We start from the raw sequence: 12,367 nt of genomic DNA on the forward strand, positions 1-12,367 counted from the left end.
AACGGCAAAACTCGATATCATTATCGAGACCTTGTCCGAATCGAACTACGGGGCAACACCGATCGACACAGGCCCCGAATATCGATGCCCCAAGGCAGAATCGAGCTCGAACCAAGACTGGGGGTTCGATCTAACAACGAGCTCGAGCCAGTGCTAAGCTCGCAGACAAGAACCGTTACAATCGCACCGATGGAGAGAATCTTGGCGAGAATCAAGGAAGAGACAAACCATCATGAGTCCTCCACTAGATGTATTATTTTATTATGTCGTTGTAGATAAAGAAGGGACCCTCTACTATAAAAAGGGAGATAGACTGCAATAGATGGGGATCCTCCCATGATACATTGAGATATCATTGTGCTTGTTTTTCAACTCATTCAGTCTTCTTGTTCATCATTCCCATTTATTAGCTAAAATACCTGTATTGTCATTTTTTTTATCAAAAGAAATTTGCATAACATTAGAACCATATCTAAATTTAACGTTATCCAATTTTTCGGGTAAACAGTTTGGCGCCCACCGTGGGGCTAAGGGTAACTGTGATTATTTGATATAAATCTACAGTACACTCCAGCTTACAACATCAAGTCAGCAATGGTTTTACCTATTGACCTCGAAGTCGGCCTTCAAGATGAAACCAACAACTTGGCACCCGGGGCCGAAAGGCTACCTGACAATGGCAACGAGGCTCGAGTCGAAGAACCCGAAATTCAAGTCGAAGTACCATTGGATGTCAATTCACAAATAACTGTGGAGGCGAATCAGCATTCCGAACCGGAAAGAAGCATTCAGGGCGGTGCTCGACCCACAACCCGAGACGCCCACAACACAGGGGAAATCGGGGTCAGCTTGCGTATGATTTTTGAAATGCTACAAGCCCAACAAGCAGCGATAACTCAGTTGTAGAGCCAAACTCAGGAACAAAGCAGGCCGGAGCCCAATCCGATTCGAGAAATCACCCACAGAACGAAACCAGCCATAGTGAAGTCAAATGAGCCGGAATCGGGGACTACTCCCGAAATTACAAAATTGCTCGAGGAACTCACAAAACGAGTCGAAGCCAATGATAAAAAAGTATAAATGTATAACTCCAGGGTTGATCAGATCCCGGGAGCTCCACCAATGATAAAAGGGCTAGATTCGAAGAAATTCATTCAAAAGCCTTTTCCCTCGAGTGCAGCCCCTAAACCAATCCCCAAAAAATTTCGTATGCCCGAAATACCCAAATATAACGGAACGACCGACCCCAACGAGCATGTCACTTCTTACACGTGTGCCATCAAGGGCAATGATTTGGAAGATGATGAAATCGAATCTGTATTATTGAAAAAATTCGGTGAAACCCTGTCAAAGGGGGCAATTGTATGGTATCATAATTTACCATCTAGCTCTATTGATTCTTTTGCTATGCTTGCAGATTGCTTCGTAAAAGCACATGCCGGTGCCTTAAAGGTCGAAACCAGAAAGTCGGACCTGTTCAAGGTAATACAAAAGGATAACGAGATGCTAAGGGAGTTCGTAGCTCGCTTTCAAATAGAACGAATGGATCTGCCACCAGTCACAGATGATTGGGCTGTTCAAGCTTTTACTCAAGGTCTAAACGAGCGGAGCTCGATGGCTTCACGGCGGTTGAAGCAAAATCTGATCGAGTACCCAGTTATTACTTAGACCGATGTACAGAATCGATATCAATCCAAGATAAGAGTTGAAGATGACCAGTTGATTTCTAGGTCCGTTACGAAAAAGCAAAAGTCGACCAGGGATCGATACCATCCATATAGCGGAAACGATACTACTGCTGAGTATCTGAGGCCTCATTGAACGCACCTGTGATGATTATCAAGTTCGGTGCAAAGGAAGTTACTTCGTTATTTCATGACAAACAGTGTCTCAACGGGAAATGTTGTAAGGGCCAAGTGATCAAAACGAACCAAGCTTATGTAGTTGGCCCGAGCCCAGACGCAAAACATGAACCCATGTGTAATGACTTGCAAAGAAAGCTCTCTTCTTTACCGATATTCTATGTTCAAGATTTATTATGTGAACAGGATCGAGTTCGAATCACTCGCTCGACTGCCGAGCCTACGGGCTACCTTTATTTCGAGTTCGAGCAATCACTCACTCGACCATTAAAGCCCACGGGCTAATTCAACTATTACGCCTATGGGCTACATTGCATGGAGTTCGAATCATTCGCTCGACTGCCGAGCCTACGGGCTACATTTATTTCGAGTTCGAGCAATCACTCACTCGACCATTAAAGCCCACGGGCTAATTCAACTATTACGCCTGAGGGCTACATTGCATCGAGGTCGAATCATTTGCTCGACTACCGAGCCTATGGGCTACCTTTATTTTGAGTTCGAGCAATCACTCACTCGACCATTAAAGCCCACGGGCTAATTCAACTATTACGCCTATGGGCTACATTGCATTGAGTTCGAATCATTCGCTCGGCTGTCGAGCCTACGGGCTACCTTTATTTCGAGTTCGAGCAATCACTCACTCGACTATTAAAGCCCACGGGCTAATTCAACTATTACGCCTACGGTCTATATTGCATCGAGTTCGAATCATTTGCTCGACTGCGGAGCCTATGGGCTACCTTTATTTCGAGTTCGAGCAATCACTCACTCGACCATTAAAGCCCACAGGATATGTTCAAGATTTATTATGCAAACAGGATCGAGTTCGAATCATTCGCTCGACTGCCGAGCCTACGGGCTACCTTTATTTCGAGTTCGAGCAATCACTCACTCGACCATTAAAGCCCACGGGCTAATTCATTCCGAGTTCGAGCAGACACTCACTCGACCACTATGCCTACGGACAACATTATCTCGAGTTCAAAACATTCACTCGACGGCTAATAAGCTACTTTTACTCTGAGTTTACGTTAACTCAACCATTACATTACACCTACGGATTATGTTCCTTCAGAGTTTGAATCATCGACTCAACAAGCAAACATAGGGGCTACAAATCTGATCGATCAGAGAGACTACAAGGTCAACATTCAATTAAAAGTCTTCACAAAATAAAAATAAGTCGACCTCGTTATACATATATATACAAAAATTGCCTACGTGATTAATTTACAAACATGAAGAATTAGAAACTAAGCTTCCTGGTCGAGCTCTTCCCCGTCCTCGGATCCACTTTTGCTACTATCATCATCATCATCATCATCATCATCATAAGCCAAGGCTTCAGCTTCCGCTTCGAGCTCTTTTGCCTTTTTTTACCTCTTCGGTAAGGTCGAAACCTCGAGCGTGTATCTCCTCGAAGGTCTCCCTCTGAGACCTACACTTAGCAAGTTTGGCAACCCAATGAGCTCGAGCATCGGCGGTCGTCGCCGCTTCCCGGGCCTCCATATGAGCAGCCTCAGCATCAGCCCGATATACAGTAATGGACTTATCTGCCAAGACTTTCGACGACTCAACCTCCGCCTTAGCCTCAACAAGTCGTGTTTTATGCACATCGATCTTCTTAGCTTGAACCGACTCCTTTTGCTTAACACTTCGGAGTTGAACGTCGGCCGATAATAATTTTGTTAAGATGGTTTCTTTTTTCGCTGCCAGGCGGTCGAGGGTCTCCTTCCACCGATTGCATTCAGCTCGGATTTGATCGACTTCTTCTCGAAGTAACCCGATCTTTTTTATCTTTTGCTGCAACTGAGACAACGAAGGGTTAACTTCCACAATTGAGTCAGACCCATAAACTTTAACAGAACGAGGCTCACCTGCTTATCGAGCTCGACCCCTTCTTCACGGACCTTAGCCAAATCTGCTTGGAGATCCTTTATAGCCTCGTCCTTTTGGCTGCAAAGAAGCCGCAGGGCATCTCTCTCACCTGAGACCTTCCGGAGCTCGGCCTCACACTAGCTAAGATCGACTCGAAACCTACTAATGGCCTACACAGTAAGAAACACGAGTCAAGTATGGAAAAGAACAAAGAAACCAAGTATGGAAGAATCATTACCCGAGTAATGAAACGCTGAGCCTCCTCTAATAAAAGAGAAGCGTCACCGATATCGGAACCATCATCGACTCCAGTAAAATAATCCCTAAAAGGATCCCCTGAACCAGAGCCTGCGCCGATATCGGGAGTCTTCAACTCTCGAGCTTCCTTCAACGCCTCCTCAGAAAAAGATGGAAGAGAACGTGAATGACCCATTGTCATAGCCCCGAGCAAATCACTTGGAGTACTCCGGTCGAGACTCTGGTCTTCGGAACCAACCCCGACAGGCACATCCGCCATCGGCTCGGGAGCACTAGCAACCTCGATGGCCTCCGTAGATCGGACTACCAAAGCCGAGGAGCCTTCTTTTTATTCTTCTTCTCCTCTCAATCGTTGGACCGAGTCAATCAAAAGGGCAATTGCTTTTTTCCTCACCCTTCGAATTTTTGGCTTGGGGTCCTCTGACCGAGAGGAAGCTCTTCGCTTCTTATCTTTCCCCTGTTTAGAGACTAGGGACTTGTTTCCTTCTTCATCGCTCGAAGGCCTCAAAGTGGCATCCCTGGTTATGCCTACACAAAAGGAAATCGGTAACAAATAGAATGCAAAGAATACTTCGAAGGAAACAAGAAGCAAACCTCACCATGGTTCTTGGCCTCCCATCTGCCTTTTGCCAAATCACGCCAAGCGCGCTCGGCATAAGAGGAGGTCAAGGCTAACTTCCGAACTCAGTCCTCGAGGTCCGGCACCGCTTGTGGCATCCAAGGGGCAGCTGGACATTAGAAAAGGATGTCAGAAAAAATCGGAAAAGGACATGAAAAGTGGACAAGAATCACTTATGGTCAAAATTCCATTCTTCAGGGAACGACATCTTCTCCTCCGGAATAAGATCACGGGTCCTTACTCGAATATAACGACCCATCCAACCCGGATCCTTGTCTTCATCGATGCTCGACATCAAAGCCTTCGTTGCCCGACGATGAAGTCTAATTAGTCATCGAAAGATCTGAGGCCGATACAGTCATATGAGGCGGTTCAGAGAAAAATCCAACCCCCCGGCTTTGATAGAGAAGAAGCGCAATGAGATCACTATACGCCATAAAGAGGGATGAATTTGGCCAAGGGTGACTTGATACCTTTTGCAGAAATCAATAATCACCGGGTCGACGGGTCCCAGTGTGAAGGGATAAGTATAAATACTTAAAAATCCCTCCACGTAAGTGGTGACACTCTCATCGAAAGATAGAATTTGCAACACGACCTCGGAATCCAGTTGTAGTCTTTTCTGACGGCCTCGAGGTGATCCTCCGTTATGGAGCACGTATACATCGATACGTGCTCACATCGACCCGGAACGGAGGAAGGGTTCTCCACCTTAAAATCGATCTTCAAAGTGCACGGGCCAGGAACATATTCATGAACGGACGGCTTCACCGGCGCCTTATCATCAAACGACCGTGAGGTACGGTTTTAGAAGTTTTCGCCATTGATATAAAAGGAAAGAGTGCAAAGGAAGGTGAAGAAGTAGACAGCACCAAAATTCTGGTATGGGCGACCCTGTAGCAGCGAAATAGAGAGGATAAATAGGAAAATTTGGAAGAAGAGAAGGCGCAAAAGTGGAAAAGGTTGTATGGAAAGACTATTTATAGACTAAGGCATGACGGTTCGGTATCAGCGGTGGCCGACCACCGTCTGACACACATTAAATGCTTCGGTAAAATCGAGCCGATGGGACAGCTATCACGTACGTCAAGATTGGGTTCGATAGAAACATCAGCATAAATTTGATCGAGCCGCAGGGAAATCATATCGTTCCTCGCCACATCCTTTCCGAAAAACGAGGGGACTATTTGTGTACGGTAAAAACTGATTCTCAGTCATAAAGACCGGTCGAGACAATGACGTTTCAATCGAAGGGTATCCACATGACAAGCTCGGACGAATTCCGAAGTAGGGGCGTCGAGCTTCGAGCTATAAGACCAATCAACGGCAAAACTCGATATCATTATCGAGCCCGTATCCGAATCGAACTACGGGGCAACGCCGATTGACACAGGCCCCGAATATCTATGCCCCAAGGCAGAATCGAGCTCGACTATAAAAAGGGAGATAGACTACAATAGATGGGGATCCTCCCAAGATACATTGAGATTTCATTGTGCTTGTTTTTCAACTCATTCAGTATTCTTGTTCATCATTCCCATTTATTAGCTAAAATACCTGTATTGTCATTTTTGTATTAAAAGAAATTTGCATACCCTTAGAACCATATCTAAATTTAACGTTATCCGATTTTTCGGGTAAACATAATGAATAAATTGTACTTAAGAGTCGTACGATTCTAATACTCTATTTTATATAGCAAACAATACAAAAAATATTATAATATGTTTATATGCAAATAAAAAACTGAACATTTCAAGAGTCTTCATAGGAGACTTGTTTTTAGAATCAAACCGACCTGAATTAAGCATACTCAATAAACACTTTAGGTAAACAAGCTTAGGGAATTCCTAAATATTCATTTGGATGTTAAACCGCAAAAGAAAAGTAGGGATATTCTGGACTAGTCTTACGTAAACTTGAAGTTAACAACTAAGACTATGAACGATGGAAGGAGAATTATGTACGCACTTTTTTCCACTTAAAAGTTTGAATTAGTTGTACACAAGTCATACATCTAATCTATGTAGAGGTTAATTGGGACCAACATGGTCTTGTAAGTGTGTGTTAGTTTCATTCCATCCTATATTCCTGGATAACCCTTTCAATTTTTTAAGTAATCATTATTTACCTCACTTTCGATTTCAGTCTCTTAAATTATAATTCAGAATACTTCAATCAGAGCTTCATGTTCATATTATGATAGAGAGAGCGGCCAATTGCATATTTTTGAGCTAAAGTTCTTAATGAACTATCCAAAGCATAAAATAACTTGCATAAATACTATAAACCCAAATGCTGAAATTTACAGTCTTAAAAGCCAAAGTTACATGGCATTGGCATCACTTCGCTTATACTAAGTGTGACATATATAATAGAACAGTTTTCTATTTATTGCTCAAAGGAGCCACACATCAGTGTAAAGTTATGTTATTTTACAGAATATGCATCGAACTTACACAAATATTATAAATATCTTTATTTGTTTTATTTTCTTTGATTTTATATTAATTAAAATGAAATACATGTACAAGGTATGTACTTTTATTTTCTTTATTCACCTGTAATATACGTGCATAATAAAGACTAATTGTTATGAAACAATAAAAATGATAAATTACATGAAATGCTTATATATAATATTGAAAGTTTAAGATTTCAAACATGAATAAGTTTCTGTTAACAAGTTTAACCAAAATGCAGTTAAACATTTTAATAGGCAACACACAAGAAAAATCAGGAAAAGGAATAAAACAATTGTATCCCCAATTATTGGGTTATGCAAATGGCAAATGAGGAATTTCACTAGTCAACTCATGAGCAAAAGAAATTAAATCTATTGGCGGCCCTGAGAGCCTCAAGTTTTCCACACGGTCCCAGTTTGACTTATGAAGTCTTGTTCTGCTTATTATTACCTTAAATAAATACCAACCTATCCTTTTATAGAACCCACCAAACAATATACATCCCACAGCACAAGCACAACAGTACAAATTCCACCATAAAACTGGCGGAAACTGCCACCCAATGGCCTTCACTACCTCCCTTACTCACCTATCTCTTCTGTCTCTCTTCACTCTTACCCTTCTTGTTCAAGCAAGACTCAACCTTTACTCACCAGATTATAGTGCTCTTTTGCTTGTCCAAAAAGGCTTAGACATCCCCGGACAACGTAGTGCTATAGAGAACCCATGCAACTCTGTTGGAATATCATGTGAACGACGACTCACAAACAATTCATTCGTGCTTAGAGTCACAAGGGTCGTTTTCAAGTCCTATGAACTGAGGGGAACTCTATCTCCTGCCATTGGCAAGCGTTCTGAGCTCAAAGAGTTGTCCCTTCAAAACAACAACCTCTTTGACAGAATCCCAACTCAAATTGTTGACTGTCGGAAATTGGAAATCTTGAACCTTCAAAACAACCAGTTTTCTGGCGAAGTCCCATCTGAATTATCATCTCTTGTCCGCCTTCGAATCCTTGATCTCTCTTCTAATGAGTTATCAGGGAACCTCAATTTCTTGAAATACTTTCCCAACCTTGAAAAAATGTCCCTTGCTGATAACATGTTCACTGGCAAAATACCTCAATCCTTGAAATCTTTCAGAAATCTCTGGGAATAGTTTTCTTGAAGGCCCGGTGCCTTTCATGAGTCAAATTGAGCACTTATCAATAGACTTGAATCGAAAAGATTATGTTCCTAAGCGTTACATTCTTGCTGAAAACTTAACAAGGTCAACTCACAAATCTGCAATGGCACCACAATCCTATTCAGAAAATGCCCCAGCTCCAGGACCTAGTGCAATTGTAGTACCAGCGCACAAACATAACGAGACAAAAAAGAAGGTAAACGTATGGATTCTTGGATTCCTGGCTGGATCTTTTGCAGGGGCCTTATCTGCGGTGGTCTTCTACTTGCTCTTCAAGGTGGTTATGATTTTCATCAAAGGGAGCAGGGATGATTCAGGTGTAACGATTTTCAGTCCATTGATTAAGAAAGGCGAGGACTTGGCATTTTTGGAGAACGTAGACGGATTGGCATCAATGGAAAAAATTGGAAAAGGTGGATGTGGAGAAGTTATAAAGCTGAGTTACCGGGAAGTAACGGAAAGATTATTGCTACAAAGAAGATCGTAGAACCTCCGAAGGATGCTGCAGAACTCATTGAGAAAGATAGCAAGGCTTTGAATATTAAAATGTGCCAAATTAAATCAAAAATTAAGATTATAGGTCAAATAAGACACAGGAATTTGCTTCCTCTACTAGCACGTATGCCAAGACCTGACTGCCATTACTTGGTCTATGAGTACATGAAAAATGGGAGCTTACAGGATGCCACCCAACAAGTCACAGAGGGGACACGAGAAATAGATTGGTCGGCACGCCATCGAATTGCAGTCGGGATCGCTGTTGGGCTTGAGTATCTCCATGTAAATCATAGTCAGCGTATAATTCACAGGGATCTAAAGCCAGCAAATGTCCTTCTTGATGATGACATGGAAGCTAGAATTGCAGATTTTGGCCTTGCGAAAGCAGTCCCAGAGTTCCTTACGCATGTTTCAACTTTACACGTGGTAGGAACTTTAGGATACATCGCACCAGAATATTATCAGACCATTAAGTTCACAGATAAGTGTGATATATACAACTTCGGGGTGCTGCTAGGCGTGCTAGTTGTGGGAAAGTTTCCCTCGGATGAGCTCTTCGAGCCCGCTTCTGGGATGGGTTTAGTGAAATGGATGAGAAATGTCATGACTTTTGAGAATCCAAAAAGAGCAATTGATCCAAAGTTGATGGGTAACGGGTATGAGGAGCAAATGCTTTTGGTTCTCAAGATTGCCTGCTTTTGCACCCTGGATAATCCAAAGTAGAGGCCTAACAGTAAGGATGTTAGGTGCATGTTAACTCAGATAAAGCCTTAAGTAGGTAGAGGATAACTTACTGTAAATAAAAGTTGCTTATGCAACTAAGAGAGCGTCCTTGTGTACTCTGTTACAACACCAATATAAGAGATTGTACTTGTGTATTATGTTAAATCTCCAATATGAGATATTGTACTTGTGTATTCTATTCTTTACAGAAGTGTCCTCGCTATATTGTGATACCTGTTATTCCCGCCAATATTACTGTATTTATAAATAAAAATTCTGCAAAATATAAGTTAACGTTATGAAACAATAATAAATTCGAGCCCACTGAATTCACAGTGTTTCCTTAAGGAATTTAATCCCCTCCTAGTACCCAAGGTAATGGATTATTTCCTCCCAGGATAGAACGAATAACACACTGGTGTAGCGGTACTTCAAACCCCAGTGTTTCAGCGAACACAAAGTTCGGTAGCAAATCACACTTACAGTTGCTTTGTTTGAAGTTAAAAACAATGCAGAACGAAGGAGTATAAACTCAGAAAATCGTATGGAAATGCTGAGAGGAAGGAGTGCAATGTATAGCCAATTTGTTGAGCGAATTGTATGTTGTGTGTTGAGTGTCTTTCTTCAACATCTGCTGCACATATATATAGCAGCAAAATGTTGAAGAAGACCAAACGTCCACCCTCCATGGTGGAGCAAGCATTACATGTTTGTGGAGCAAGCACTTCATGTTTGTGGAGCAAGCACTTCATGGTGGGAAGAGCATTAGGCGGCTGCCAAATGGTCAATACACGGATTGGAAAATATCCGTTACAAATGCGGATAATCTTACGTTAATATTTACTATTAACAAATAAATTTGGTCCAAAAAATTAATCAATCAATCGATCATTTGACCAAATCCAAATCCAAATCCAAATCCAAATCCAAAGCCGAAGCCGAAGCCGTAGCCGTAGCCGAAGCCGAGCCGAGCGAGCGACAACGACGATGGCGCGAGGCTTGCTTTCTTCTTAACTCTTTAAGAGCTACAAGAAGAGCAATTATATATATACCCACCAAAAATGTCTTCCTCTTCTAATATGGGACAATGTCTCATTGTCAAGAGGGGGAAACTTAAAATTTTACTCAAAATTTCATTTTCCCTCCATTTTCCATTCACCCTCATTTTAAGAATATTTCATCTTAAAAATAAAACCTCAACAATCCCCCACATGAATGGGGAATGGCTATATCACGGAAGTATGCATGGAAAAACTGTGTGATTTACAAGTAAGGATTAATCGCATCTGGATAAGTAGGTTTCCCTTTGAACTTTCCGTAGTAAACTTATGTCGGATATACTCGGTCAATCGGTAGATTTGATATCTTTGAACCGTCGATATTTGGTGTATACCTAGACAACCATAAGTCACACAATCAACCTTTAACCGTCTTTGGTTCTCATTGTTGTGTTCGTTTCAGCCATGAACACCGCCTGGTTTCATAAGTGCGTAGAGAACTGGCCTTACAAAGTTCTCCTTGAAGCGGCTAACACTTCACACTTACATAGGTGATTCCTAAACGTGTCATCCTGTAGATACACTATTTGATATACCCCGTATCAAATTTAAAAATCATTAAAAAGCCTTAATGCTTTATCCTTGGTACTGAACATTGTCTCATCATGAGAACGGACTAAAATTTTATTTGACAATGTTGAACCGTCATTAATGACTTTGTTTGATCTCCTTGAACCTAGATCTTGGGATCTCCAGTCTTCTAGGTAGAGTTACCGCCACAATGACTTGTTCTCAGCCATAGCCCCATTCCCCTTGATGATTTCTCAACTACCTCTCTAGTTAGGCCTTTTGTAAGTGGATCCGACACATTATCACTTGACTTTACATAGTCAATCGTGATAATTCCTCTAGAGAGTAATTGCCTAACGGTTTTATGTCTTCGTCGTATATGACGAGATTTACCGTTATACATAACGCTCCCAGCCCTTCCAATTGCCGCTTGACTATCACAATGTATGCATATTGGTGCCAACGGTTTGGGCCAAAATGGAATGTCTTCCAAGAAATTCCGGAGCCATTCAGCTTCTTCACCGGCTTTATCTAAGGCTATGAATTCAGCCTCCATTGTAGAGCGGGCAATACATGTTTGTTTGGACGACTTCCAAGATACCGCTCCTCCACCAATAGTGAATACATATCCACTCGTGGACTTAGAATCAGTTGAACCGGTGATCCAATTTGCATCACAGTATCCCTCAATCACCGCAGGAAAATTACTGTAGTGCAATTCAAAGTTCTGGGTATGTTCTAAATATCCCAAAACTCGTTTCATTGCCATCCAATGAGATTGGCCTGGATTGCTCGTATATCGACTCAGTTTACTTATAGCACAAGCTATATCTGGTCGTGTACAATTCATGATATACATTAAGCATCCCAACACACGAGCATAATCCAATTGTGATATGCTTTGGCCTTTGTTCTTTGCTAATGCAAGATTCACGTCAATTGGAGTCTTTGCAACTTTAAAGCCCAAGTGCTTGAATTTTTCAAGTACTGTCTTAATATAATGAGATTGTGACAATGCCAGACCTTGAGGAGTCTTATGGATCTTAATTCCCAGAATTAAATCAGCAACTCCAAAGTCTTTCATATCAAACTTGCTATTGAGCATACGCTTAGTAGCATTTATGTTGGCAATGTCATTACTCATTATCAGCATATCATCCACATATAGGCAAACAATGACTATGTGATTTGGAACATTTTTAATGTACACACATTTATCACATTCATTTATCTTAAAACCATTTGACAACATTGTTTGGTCAAATTTCGCATGCCATTGTTTGGGTGCTTGTTTTAGTCCGTAAAGAGAC

The 12,367-nt window shown here is 41.7% G+C and overlaps 1 pseudogene; it reads left to right on the forward strand.

Moving 5' to 3' along the window:
- The first annotated feature begins 7,574 nt into the window (after positions 1-7,574).
- Positions 7,575-9,700, forward strand: LOC107819446 (leucine-rich repeat receptor-like serine/threonine/tyrosine-protein kinase SOBIR1; annotated as a pseudogene).
- The last annotated feature ends 2,667 nt before the right edge of the window (positions 9,701-12,367 follow it).

The sequence above is a fragment of the Nicotiana tabacum genome, chromosome 4, assembly GCF_000715075.1.
Source record: "Nicotiana tabacum cultivar K326 chromosome 4, ASM71507v2, whole genome shotgun sequence".
NCBI classification, from domain to species: Eukaryota; Viridiplantae; Streptophyta; class Magnoliopsida; order Solanales; family Solanaceae; genus Nicotiana; species Nicotiana tabacum.